Source organism: Etheostoma spectabile, chromosome 18 (assembly GCF_008692095.1).
Source record: "Etheostoma spectabile isolate EspeVRDwgs_2016 chromosome 18, UIUC_Espe_1.0, whole genome shotgun sequence".
Lineage (NCBI taxonomy): Eukaryota > Metazoa > Chordata > Actinopteri > Perciformes > Percidae > Etheostoma > Etheostoma spectabile.
Window position 1 is genome coordinate 8,185,305 of NC_045750.1, and position 14,089 is coordinate 8,199,393.

The 14,089-nt window shown below is 42.3% G+C and overlaps 1 protein-coding gene and 1 long non-coding RNA gene across 3 annotated transcripts in view; one reads left to right on the forward strand and one right to left on the reverse strand.

Moving 5' to 3' along the window:
* The first annotated feature begins 1,991 nt into the window (after positions 1-1,991).
* fut8b (fucosyltransferase 8b (alpha (1,6) fucosyltransferase)) overlaps positions 1,992-14,089 on the forward strand; it is an 84,233-nt gene continuing 72,135 nt past the window's right edge. The window contains exon 1 of one of the 2 annotated variants that reach the window (XM_032542901.1): positions 1,992-2,226. The gene's annotated coding sequence lies outside the window, so the exon portion shown is untranslated. Of the gene's footprint in view, positions 2,227-2,253; positions 2,359-14,089 lie in introns of those variants that run through there. The other variant, XM_032542902.1, reaches the window with a different exon arrangement.
* LOC116706209 (uncharacterized) lies at positions 5,497-13,282 on the reverse strand. The gene is made up of 3 exons (XR_004336172.1): positions 13,187-13,282; positions 9,592-9,597; positions 5,497-5,508 (listed from the first exon to the last, which is right to left on the reverse strand). It is a non-coding gene; the product is annotated as an uncharacterized LOC116706209 (long non-coding RNA).

Genomic DNA, 14,089 nt, shown 5'->3' on the forward strand with positions numbered 1-14,089 from the left:
TAGAAAGTACAGATAATTGTGTGAAAATATAAGGAGTTGAAGTAAAAAAGTCTGCTGTAAAAATAATTACTCCAGTAAAGTATAGATACCCAAAAAGTAAAGTAACCAAGTATTTGTACTTGGTTACTTGACACGTCTGATAACCCTGCAAAGACTTTTGCTTTCACTTGGGATTTCTGACATCACCTCAACACAATGCAGGTGAATGGAATATTGCCAGGGGTTCCCAACATACAATAAATGACACATGCTTTCCTTGAAACAAGAAATAGTAATTATAAAAACCCTTTCACTTTCTGTCTCTTTGTAATACTTCACACGTTGTTTTGTTTTTTGTAATTGAGTGAGCATTGCAATGATGTTAATTCCATGGGTATTTACCCTCAACCACTGCATGCCTTTACCCTAAACAAAGGTTCTTTACTCTGATGGTTTTCCGCTAACGCACCAATTTGTGTGTCTACATAATTATGATGTGACTATATGAGTACATTTTTGTCCCCACAATATAATTACAAGTAGTCCAACGCACTAGTGCTATGCAGTATATTGATGTTATATCGTGATATGACACTAGATACTGTCTTAGATTTTAGATATTGTGATATCGTAAATGGCTTAAGTTTTGTCTTTTGCTGGTTTTAAAAGCTGCATTACAGTAAACACACACACACACACACCACACACACACACACACACACACACACACACACACACCACACACACACCACACACACACACACACACACACGCCCTCCATCGCCCCAATAGCACAATAGCATCAGGTCTGTATGACTATAGCCCGACTGCAATACAACAACCTGACACTGGTGCGCGCACTGCAGCTTCCACGCCATCCTACTCATGGATGTATAATAAGAAAAGTCGAGTTAGCCAGTGAGAGTCATGCACAATGAGGAAATCAGACCATCATGCCTTCAAAATAAATTACCCAATGATTTAACACTAAAAAAAAGTAGGTAATGGGGGTAAAACAGACTGTTTCAAACGAGTCCCCATTAAAATGTCTGAATCTGGACATGAAAGTCAAGTTAAGTTGTATAGCCATTTTGAAACAAAGAGTCGCTTTTACGTATTTGCACAGCGCATACATATATTAAGCTATTTAGACATTTATGCAACAAATAAAATAAATCAAATTTAAAAAAGAAAAGGATTGAGAAAAAAAATTAAAGTTCTACAATTGTGGTAGAAATAGCCCCAAATGTATCATGTACTCATATAGTCACATCAAAGACGAGACTTAAAACTCGGGGGGACAGGGCCTTTTCTGTGGTTGGACCTAAACTCTGGAATGCTCTGCCCCTCCATGTCCGAACAGCCCCAACAGTTGAGTGTTTTAAGTCTCGTCTTAAGACACATTTTTATTCTTTGGCTTTTAACTCCATGTGAGTTGTGTGGTCCTCTGATGGCTCTTACTGTTTTATTGTATTTTAGTATTTATTATTTTTATCTATTTTTTTTATCTTTTTAAACCAGATGCTCTTATTTTGTTTTTACAATATTTTACATTAATTGCTTTGTATGTTTGAGTTTTCTGTGCAGCACTTTGGTAACTTTGTGTTTGTAAAATGTGCTATACAAATAAAGTGGATTGGAAGTGGAAAGGAAATAAGAACTTATATTGGAATTAGTATTATCTATTATTCGGTTGCCTACGTAGGCCTATCAGAAATACTGCTAATATTAATTAACTACTGCTGTTATTAATTTACTTAAACCTGTCACCAAACGCAAAATGGGAATACCAAATTGTCCAAACATTTACCATAAAGATCTCATTTAGAGCACAGCTATTTGTCTTTATTTATAGTGTTAAAACTATAATTAGAATTGAAAAAAAATACATAATTCCCACACAGCTGCCACAGTCAACTGCACCTTTCTAACTAAATTCTATCTGTTGATAGCAGAAACAATGAAGTTGCTTTCCTTAGTGACCACAAGGAGTATTATTTTGAAAGGTTATGACCGGATATGAAGTTTCCCCCCACTCTGGTCTGCGTTGACACACCGGCCATCCAGCAGATCCCCACAGAGCAGCCTCGACAGCCGTATTCAGAGATCCCAGCTCTCCTAGTTCCTGTTTCCGCCGCAGCCTTTCCACTCAATTTTCTGGAGCACAAATCTCGGCTGCCGCCGCGTCAGACCTCAGTCTCCACAGCCCCGGTCGGATGCCGCTGGTAGCCGGTGTATCATGTCAAGGTAGGTGATAATAATCTTGCTGCATGGCGGAAATGTAGGAGCCACGGAGGTTGAGCTCAAAGATTCCTCCGCTACATCCCGGCCTGTTGACTGCGTCGCTGCTGAGATCACGGCGACGAAATAGCGGGCACGGTAGGTAGGAATGTCTGGTCCCGTTATACTAGCGCCGTTACTTGGATTTTTTTGCTTGCTGTTAATGGATGCTCCGTTGATACTTCGGTTCGTTCTGTCCAAATAAACTGCCTCGCGTTCTCCTTTTGTTGCTTATTCACGTTGGGTAAAGCAAGTGGGTATGTTCAAAACAATGCACAGTGTTTCCGTGTAACGACCACGGCAGTTAGCCTGAAGCCTTTTTTAAGACCGCAGCATTACCTAGCTTGACCGTGCAGTGTAAACGAATGGGTGTGAAAGTAGTGTGCCTTATTCAAGGCTAAAGGGCATCAACAAGGCTAGAAGCGTGTAGCTTGTGTAAGCTAACTGTCTGTCTGCGTGCGTTTGTTTTCTGCTTGTCGTTCACTCGCAACGTGAAAAGTAAAGACACATGACATGGGGAGGTGTCTGACAAGTTTGTGTATCCTTCACTGTCTGACATGAAATGTCTTTTATGTGTGGCGAGCAGGAAAAGCAGCTGCCTGTGTTTCAGCTTCGGTGCACTGCTGCTAGTGTCAGGAAATTGCTTTGTAATAGTCATCACCACAGCCAGGCGTGCGTTTGTTTTCAGTATCTGGAGGTGTGGTTAATGTGTAATAATTCCTTCTCATATGTAATTACGATATGAAAACGGCTGAGCTCAGTCCAAGCGTCATCTGCATCACATCTAGGGCAGTCAGAGGGAGCAAGTAGGGTGAGTTCTGCTTTCCTCCTCAAAAACACTTTACAGTGCTGGTGATAATACAGCACAGACGGTCATGTGGTTCTGTGTTCAGTGTAGCTCAACTGATAGAGTCAGGCGTCAGTGCTGGTAAGGCTAGAGGTTCAATTCCCCATCAGGGGCACCCATTAGAAGATGTACGCCTTAATAGCGTTGAAAAGTGCCAACAAATACCTTGTGATGATTCTACACAGCTCAGTGTGCACTCTTTGGATGGGTGTAAAATTTCCATGATCTCAGAACTGAAGCTGAAAGCATGTAAAGGAGCAGTATGCTATAATGCTCTTTTTTGATCTTAATTGATATGACAAAGCCAATGGAAAATAAGTACAAAATGTCAATGCTTTCACATGAAAGTGATTTGTCATTTGACTGTCGCTTAATGTCTGCAGGTGTTATTACAAGACATATTTCAACTCTGTGAAGCACATTGTGTTTTTTCTTTTTTTTTCTTTGGCGGCATATTGTCTGATGATAAATTATTATCTCATAGTGTTGTATATTGCCACAATTATTCCTAAGTTTCTATCCATTTGCAGCCAATATCCACTGTGTTCTCATTTGAATTATAGTTGCTGACAAGGGAGAAACTCAACACCTACAACTAATGCATCATTAATGTTATCTAATAAAGTCAGCCTTGGTAACTGGAAGCAGATTGATTGAGTTACCCATTCATGAATACGTAAACAGCCGTGTGTGTGTATTATATATATATATATATATATATATATATATATATATATATATATACACACACACACACACACACCACACACACACACACACACACACACACACACATTTTGGGAATGAATAGGCATAGCCATGGGTGGACCCATTTATATCAGTGCACATAATTACATTAGTGCAGTTCATTCCAGGCTGTGTAATTTTGATAAAACACTTAAATTAAATAGTAGTGATAACACTCAAACTAACCCTTAAAATTTACTTGGCAGGTTTTGAGTTTTTTGCAGAGTGCTTCCCAGATAGTGTTGTTTTTGCTTGTTGAGTTGATTGCATTGGACAAATGTTGCATTTGCTACCATTTTGCTGCATATGAAGAATGTGCTTTCTAGAGAGGCAGCCCCCCTGCTTTACTAAAGCTATTTTCTCTCTCTCCCCCTTCCTTCGTTTCCCTCTCTCTCCCTCTGCCCTTTGTGCTTCCACCTTCCATGCCTCATGCCACTGTCTGTCTTCATTTTTGACTAATGAGTTCATTAGACATATTAGTGTTGCTCTGCCAAAGAGGTTAGATGCGGTGCGGTGAGCAAAAATGGGCGGTGACTCATTTCATAGTTTTATCTGTATTTAACACTGTGCACATTTGTCACGTGGCGAGCTCCATTTCTCTGTTTAGTTTAGCACAGCAAGCCACTGCCAAGTGGAGTTTTATTTAAAATAGCAGTTTGATTTGTTTTTCATTTCAATTCTGTCTGCAATACCAGCCTGTCACCTGCACAGCAAGTGCCTCTGTTTGCATGTAAAGCCATTCTAATTTCAAGCATCACAGTGTTTTGGCTCACTGTACAGTGTGTGTGTATAATGCTTGATATTGGCTTCAGTGTGCTGTTCATACACCCCTTTTTTGCACCCTGTTGTCCCAGATATATCCTTTTTTTTTTTGAAAACGTAAGATGGATGAGAAGAGAAGGCTAAATAGAGCTATGGAGGAAACAAACAACACATTTTGAAGACATGTTCCCAGTTTGAGGGCCTCATGCCACAAACAAAAAGAACATTGAAGTGTCTATGCAATACACGGCGATGCTTGTAGGGAGCTATGTAACACTGTTACCAAAAGAGGAAGGCTCATCTGGAAGCATTGTTTTGTTGGTTTTGTTCATCTCTGTGCAGGGTATTTCTGCTCCTCGATTCCAGACAATGTAATGTAAATAGAGCAGAAGCCATTGAAAAGAAGTGTGTGCCTTTGTTGTATCTTCTTAGAAGAAGGGAAAGACTGAACTTATTATGTATGGATACATAGACACAATTTAATTTCTGAGTCTTATCAAACACTTGGTTTGCCAAGACAAGAAAGATGAAGAGTAGCTGGTTCATGCATATGGTTTAAAAAACAATGTTCAGTGTTGGCATTTAGCTGTCATTTTTCACGTGAGAGTGGTGTTTAATGTCTGTTTTCTGTCTCCTCTACCCTCTAGGCTTTTTGAAGACCCCAGTAAAGAGATGAGAAAATAATCATTAACCTCTTAAGAGGTTAATGACTTTGTGAAGAATCTTAATGACATCTTTTGTATCAGAGTAGGGTGTGTGGAGCTAGCCAACTGCACGCCTTGTGCAGGAACATACCCGTAGTCTCTACGTTATTGTAAGCTCGCAGAATGCAGCCTCTCTAAAGGGCAACATCTGCAGGAAAAAGGTATTTCTGCCATCACTCTTCTCCTGCTCTCATCCTACCAGAGGGCCGTTATTATCTGTATTGTAAGACGGAGTGTCTGTCTAGTGATCATATGAGCCAATCACAGGGTGAGTGTGGGGCAGGTTTCCATGGAGAAAAGCCAGCCGGGCCATGAGGCTGCTGAAGCTCAGCTTGAGCAGCCTAGCCTGATCTAGGCTGATAGCATTCTCCGGCAGCAGAAAAAGAAAAGGCCCCAGCAGGCCTGCCCTGCTGTCTGTCTGTCTAAATGTCTCGCTGCTTGTCTACCTGTCTTACTCAGCTGAATGTCTAAAGGCAGGGTGGAAGAAAGGGAACTCTGAATAGGAATTCAGTCAGACAGGCACAATAGGAGTTTGGCCCAATAGCTATGTGGCATCAGATTGGATTTGTGTAAGAACTGGATCTAGATCACATAGTGCCTTAGCCACAGCTGTCTTAGGTGGGTTTGGAAGATGTGTGAATGTGTGTTGGGTTTGGGTTGAGGGGTAGACCAGTCAGAGATCCTGACCTGAACTCCCCCTCACAGAGAGTGGGCTGCCTCACTTCTGTTTGGCCTTGCGGGGAGGCTGCCCTGCCCGCAGTGCACTCCCATTAGACAGGATGTGTATTTGTGTTGGTATGTGCGCACTTATGCGTGCTTGCTTTTGCTGTATCTCGGGGAGCTACTGCTGCTGCAGCCTGAGCCGGGAAGTGGGTCTTACGACATTTCTTCTTGGCTCATTGGAGCCGTCCAGAAATAGGCATGTACTCATCCACATGCAACGCTTAAATTCTCTCCTTCCCCTTTTATCTCCTGCCCATTGTTGCGCAGCCTTCTTTGTGCATTTCCATAATGTGGGTCTATGTATACTCATATACTGTATATCTATCTGTGTATTTATTCTAGTTTTAACCATATCTCTGTGAATACTCAGGACCAGAACAAAAAGAAGGCAGTGAAGTTTGTGGCATCTTCTCTGACTGAGGAACCATATTCACATGGGTATGACAGACACTGAGAATTTATAGCTCATGAGAGGTTGCTGAGGGACTCACTGTGGGACACAAACAGCCCCCCTCTTCCTGCCAACACCAACCACCCACCCACCCACCTACCCACAAAATCCCCTGATGCTCAGTGCCTATGGCCCGTCAAACAGCCTTGTCAGCCCCTCTGAGTCCCCAGCTCAGGCCAGGATCACAGCACGCATGGAGGGCTGGAGGGATTCAGGGATGCTACTAAAAAGGCTCAGCCGCATGACAATATACTGCACTGTCTGAGTCTCATGCATCCCACAGCGTCAAACTTAAAACAGGATCTTAACTTACTTCGGTCTCTAAAGGGCTCTTTCTAGCATGGGAGCATCCTGGAAGTACAAACCCACACTAGTGGCATCTATAGATGGAAGGGACAGAAATTTGGAGTGTAGAAGAGGCAGATGGGTACGGAGGGGAAATTAGGAGAGAAGAGAGAGGTAGTAATTGGGACAGCTGCGCAGCTTGAGGCGTAAGCAGTCAGATCACCCACCTCACTCCCAACCCCCACTCTCCCCACCCCAAAATATAAAAAAAAATAGCGCCAGAGAGCCAGATGCTGGCCATTAGGATCACAGTGACAATAGCCCAAATTCATTCTGCAGCCAGAACACAGAATGCACAATCCCACAAAGACACACACATGGGGATGGAAAAGAACAAGACTATGAGCTCATCTGACAGAATGGGTGCATTTCCCACACTTGGGTAGAAAGGTTGTGTGACAGCCTTGCCTCTGCATGGGGGTTTGTGGATAATATTCTGTTTTTAACAGGACGCCCAAATTCCCAGCAGCCACTCCACCTCTACCCACACACATGAAGACTATTGAATGGCCTCCATTTAGCCAGTGGTATCTGATCCAGTACTGGCCAGTACTGGGTTGCCTGTGTGTGACCTCCACACAGGTCCAGAGAGGATTCAACCCCAGGTCCCTAGAAGGCGGTACCTGGACCGCGACAAAAGGCCTGCGTTATCTTTCTCACAGGCAGGGGCTATTTTTGTCACTGGTGCCAGTCATTCTTCCTGGAGGGTTTGTTTGCCATGATGGGGGGGGGGGAGTGTTTGTGGATTTTTGCTGTTACAATGTTGATCCCCAAGGGATAAATTCATCTCTGTGACCTCAATTGTGAGGTCAGAATGTAAGGTCAGCTACACTGCAGAGTCCTCGCAGCTGTAATGGACTCAGTGTTTCGCTTAGCAGTAAGCCCCCCAACATCTGTACCAGAGGAGGCGAGGTGGTTAATCTGCATGTGTCCGTCTCCATAGCTATCAAAGAGTTCATTGTCTGTGTGTGTGTGGCAAGTGCAGTGTGTTACCGATGGTTGGCGGTGTACGACGGCGGCTGAGAGGATTGTGTGGGATCGTAGAGGATTGGCCTGATTGGATTTCCGTTGCAGGAGTCCTGTCACCTGGCTCAGCATGGCACTCTGGAACACAGCAGGGCAGCAATCAGACAGCACTTGGCTACCGTAGCTCTGAAGCGGGTAGTTGTCACAGCTAATACGTGCGCAAATGCCAGGTTGACAATGTCAGTCTGTTGGTGAAATCACCAACCATATCAATAGGCTAAAGCACCGCTTTCAGCCCGTTTAAGGATTATTGTTGGTTTTTGGTATTGATGGGCCCGCCAAACCAGACTCTAACTTTCAGCGGGCCAAAGTGAAGTTGACGGTGAGACCCTGCTCTAATGGTTTGCGGTCTAGCCGGTGAGCTGCCAGGGCTTCAAGTCGGTTTTATTAATAACGGCCAATATCACAAATCAGAAATTCTTAAGGGGCTTCACAACCTCCACAGCATACAACACCCTCTGTCTTTAGACCCTTGATTCGGACAAAGAAGGAAGACGTTGGTTAAATTCCAGGTAACACCTATAGCTAGGACCTGAGCCACTCAACCCTTTCAACCTCGTCACTATGGAGACCTGGGAAGAGGACAGACAAAGCTCAAGCACACCTTTCACAGGAGAAAGGAAACAAACAGAGGGACGGACGGAGGGAGGGAAGGAGGGAGGGACAAGCATACAAGGGAGAGAGAAAGTATTCTCGTTTGCAGGACAAACACGGACTATAACTGCTAGGGTTAATAGATTCATTGACACAGAGACTGACTAACCAAAAGGATAACGTTATCAGGTACAAGGCCCAACGTAATTAAACAATAAACAACTAACTGATTAAGTTAAGCTAAGTTAAGGTGGAAAGATGTGTTTTATGTCTGGATCTAAATGTCTGATGTGAGCAGGGAGGGCATCCCAGAGGCAGAAACATGATAGGAGAAGACCCTGCAGTCTGCGGACTTTGTTTTGGCTGGACCGGGGAGGCCAGCCCTATAAATGCAATAGTGTGCCACTTAGTGAAGTTACACCATTGGTTAAAGTGAGAGAAGACGTCGGTCAAGTTGAAGCTTCTAAATTGTCTGTTGCTGTTTCACAATACAGTACCACGCAAAGTCAGCTAGTAACGGCTTTTCCTTGCTTCCGCTATTGCTGATCAACTTTCTAAGTACATGGTTGTTTTGTTGTTGTTGCCATCGCCGCCGTTAGTTGTGTGTGAGCTACGACTGGGATGGGAAGATAGACTACCTAAATGACCAGGAGTATATGAAGAAATGAAAAATCCTCTTTTAAATAGAACCATCTGAAATTAGTGCAAGGAAACAATGCCAGTGGAACTTAAGTTTCTCTCTCAGTTTCCACATCGGTGCACCCCTGAAGAGAAAGAGATGGTGGATTTGGAGCAGACAGATGTTGGCAAAGGGAGCTTAGGAGAAATAAACGGTAGAGTTGTCAGGTGGACAAAAAATGTACAGTGTAGATTTTAGTTTGCCCATGTTTAAATGCTGCAGTTCCTCACGACTTAACATTTGAGGCTGTGGTTTATAATCGTCATAGGGGGGAAAACCCTAGGTCTGGTCTGTTTAACAAAGTAACATTATTTACACAATTACACTTCAAATGAACTATCCAGAACAATATTTTGTTGAAAATAGCATGATTATATTGTTCAATTAAATTAAAGCAGTTTTTAAATATTTGATTCAAAAGTAACTTAACCTTGTCATGTGATATGCTACAAACAAACTGCTAGGACCGCTACAGATGAACATTTAATATACAGGAACTAATGTATAGACACCACCACTGGCGATCTCATTAACAATTTGGCCACAATTAAGCACATTGAATATACACCGTCCAACCACATGCTAGGTTTCAACCTGTTTTTTTTTTCTTTCAGGGGACAGACAGGTGCCTTGTGTTGTGAGAGCAGAGTGCAGGATGGAATAAGTTTGAGGAGATTAGACCGGTATGAAGGGCAAGCACATTTACTTAAATGATCAATGATCTCTGGCAGGAATACATTGTTAACCAGACTGATGCTAATTTCTCCAAGTTCTCCAAGTAGCCTCAAAAGACCAGAATGCAATGCAGCAACAAGACATTTTGTGTTCTAACTAAAGTACACTGTTCTTGACTTAAAAACAACAACAAAAAACTCTGATATGCTTACTATTCCCCCCCCCCCCCCCCCAACCACACACACACATACACACACACACACACACATATAGGTCTACAACCCATAGCTGTATAAAACAGCCTGTTCAATTGAGCTTGTCAGGACTTTTCTCTGGGGGCTGTTGAAATGCACTCTGGGAAGTATAGGAAATCACTAAGTGAAGTCAAATTAGATGAGGAAGGCTGAAAGAAAGTGGGTACAACAAAATCGTAATTATAACAATCACAGAATAACTCCTGGAATGCATTGTTACCACATATTGATAATTTTCAACAGCGTAAGAATATCTGAGGGTGGATTGTTCTCTTGATTTCTTTTCTCACAACTTTTCCGTAGGGCTGAGGTGGATTTAATTGAGGATGTCAGGAAAGAATCAGGGTGGTATTTTACAAAGAAGGAGTAGAATTTTAACCAGATACATGTGAATGGTGTGTTCATTTGCAGTCATCAACGTACGTGACTGAAACCCAACATTTTAGGTCTCAAATCAGACAGACAGACTCAAATCAGTTTCATTAGCATATAGCAAATACTTGTATACTGCTGTTGGATATACCTAATCTTTACATGTAACAACAGTACTTTGGTGGACAATTCTGGTGTTTCTACTTTTGTTCCGTCCAATAATGAAGAATGAACGTAATATGTGCAAAAGGAGGGATCAGAGAAGTTTTAAGGAGCAGATTATACCGTGATCCTCCCACAATGATTTTATATTAATTCACACCTCTGCAATTTGCTCACCCAAAGACAGAAGAGTACCACAGAGAGCTAGACTTGCAAAATGTCGACAAAAAATCACATCAGCATTATTTTGACATACAGTATATTGCAGTTGCAGTGCATTTGAAGAATTGATTTAAGGATATATTCACTTAATGGATGTGACTTGAAACAGTTCCCAGAGCCCTCTTTGGATGAATGTAGTGATGTCCAATCTCTTGTTGCTTAATGATATTTCAGTGTTCTGTGTGCCAAGCAGCGTCTCATTCCCAATGTTTCAGTTATTGATTGAGTAATAAAATTAATTAATTTTCATGTTGCAGACTTTTCATTATTTATATATACACACTGCAGTATTGAGATGTACTTTCAACCCTTGTGCAATGCAGACGGCAAGCGTTTTTGACCGGGTAGTCCACATACTAAATAATGTCCTGTGAAAAGTAACATGCTACTTCTCAGGACAACACAGATCTTATTGGCTACCAGGATTTTCCCTCAAAAAGGAGGAAATGGATTTTTCATTTCCACGTGACTTCTAAAATAAATAGCTGCAGATATGAAAAGGGCTGGTGCATTCTTGTGATAACAGTAACCATTATGGTGAGACCAAATTGAGCTGTGCATCTGCTAGAAACCTGGGTGTAGGTTTGACTCATTATCTTTGTCACATGCAACCCTCTGGCCTCTGCCATCTTCCTGTATTGTCACATGTTGCAGAACCATTGCTTCACAAATAATGTCTAAGAAACCGATGTCTTCCTGTGTTATAACAGCTTTTGAGTGCAGTGTGTGAAGTCTTCAATGCAACTTTAACCATCTGTCTGCAGGATTGTGTCTGTGAGCCTAGAGCTAGTGCCAGATACAGGGTAGGGTTAAGTGTTGTCTAGTATCTCTGAAGCATCAGTCGGACATAGTCCATCCATAGTTTCGCTTGTTGCATGTGGGGAGAAGTGTGATTTTTACCAGCATGAGCCTAAGCCTCAAGATTTTGAAGAATCTGTCTGAGGGGCAGGAGGATAGTGTGGTCTTTTATCAGTTTGGGATCTGGGAGGTACGGTTGCTGCTTCTCTTTGAAGCTTGTTGAGGCTTCATGGTGCACAGAAGGGGTAAAAGAACAAAGCACTCTCTAATGCCTAATGTTTGTTTTTCCCCCTTTCCTCCAATTCGACTTTGTCCGTATTCTGGTGAACCCTCCAGTGCTACACCCTTGTCCAAACCCAACACCTTCACTTAGCTCCCAGATTCATACAACCTTTGCTTTACTACATCAGCACAAGAGTTGGGGATGCGGTACCATTCTGTTGAATCCAAATCCCTCCAAACCCCTCATTGTTTCCAAGCATACTAAAGCTGATAAATAATGATAAATAATAAGGAGAGAGAAACGGTTCAAAAAAAAATCTGTTAGCATCAGAGTAGACCTGCCCAATTAATTGTTTTAAAATTGCAGAAATAAGATTACAATTCACCCCATGTAATTTTAAATAAACATCAGAGCTTAACATATCCGGGTTTTTGCCGACTAGGACCTATTGGGCATTGTTCTACATGCCTCCCTCTGCCTCTGCAAGCTTGTTGACACCCCTCAGTCCTCCTTCAGCATTTGTGCGAGTGGCAGCACTGGCATTCACTTATGGCAAAGCCCTTGGCAAACCAGCATGAGACCATTAGCATCTGATGTGTCTGTCGTGTAGCCCCAGGGGTGTTGCATCACACGGTGTCAGCACCCTCTCCTTCATCTCTTTTCATGTTGTCGTGGTACCATCCTCCACCGCAAACCCACTGCACCTCAATGCCAGTGCCATCAATGCAGAGGGGACTTTAAAGGGCCTGCTTGGCAGACCCATTCCTCAGTTTTAGCTGTGGTCTCGGAGAGCAATAACAACATGCCAGTCAGATATAAGAGCCCCTAATAGGACTCAATGAGATGACACAGCAGTCCAAGGCCTATTATGCTGTTGTAGCTGTGGGACAAACGGGGAGAGGAGAGGAGAGGGGAGAGAGAGAGAGCAAGTGACTGACCACATGCCAAAGAAATCATGAAACATTCTTAATGGAAACAAGAAAGTGTAAGACTGGATGGACAGGATGTAGGTGGTCTGTACCAATGGAATCACAGGTCAAATTGGGCCAGAGAGTACCGGAGCACAGCTCCCCCTCCTCAGGTCTACGACACACCCTGCCAGAGCTCAGCTCCGTCCCCTTCAGCAGCAAACATTTTGCCCCAAATTTATTTTAAAAAGTTGACTGACAAATATGAAACCTGACGTCGCTTAGTGTCCATTCTCACTCTAAAAAGCGGTGCAGCTTCAGGTTTATGGACACGCTCTGCCTTCGACATGCTGCGGCAGATGTGTCGTGTTTCTGTTCCGTGTATTTCTGCCGTAGTTCCAGTTTTTAGAGCAGCGTACAGCTACTTCCCTAAACTTTGTCTCATTCAGAGACCAGAGATCCAAACAGGCCTCTGTGTCTGTCTGCAGGTCTGAGATCTACCGCATCACCAGAGCAATCATGTATTACACAGCAGACCATAGTGCAGGTAGATTATTGTCTGAAATATAGTGACTTAATTATTGTAATAGCCAATTATAACTTTATTTTTCACAAAATCGCTCTACTCAATCCTCAGAGAACACAGATGGGATGAGTTATATTTTGAATGTGCTCAAAGTTTTGGACATGAGCAGAAATCTTGCTCAAACACATCTGAAATATTACAGTCCAGGGGTTTATTAATAAATTAAAATGAATAATGTATCAGTGAGGTGAATAATTGTCATGCACAGTTAAGGAGGTCACATCCCCAACAAAAGATGCAAAAGAGGGGAGAGTAAATGATGCCTGAGCTATGTGTGCTGACTCAGATATTATTACATAGAAAAGTCCATCTAAAGGAGATTAAATACAAAGCAATACAGAATGCATGAGAGCCTTACTGCAATATATTCCATTATGTTTTATATTCGGATTGTAATGCTTCCCTTTTACATAAAGATATTTCAGGCATATTGATTCAGATAAAGATAGAAATAGGTGCATAAACAATTCATCAAAATGCAGGAAATGAAGTGCATAATGCAAAAAAAATCCCCCCCCCATCATAAGTCACAGTGATATTGAAATTGTCCCTGATTCTCTTAAATCAACATGATTTTCTTGTTTAAAAAGATGTTTACACATTTGCCGACCAGTATTTTCATCTGTTTTCCGAGGGGAAAATCTGTTACCTGCCTGTTAACATCAGTCTAAAGGCAAAAAAGTAAATAATAAAGTAAGTGAATTGTAATGCATGTATGCATAACTCGTGTGTAAAACAACAAGCTCTTACGG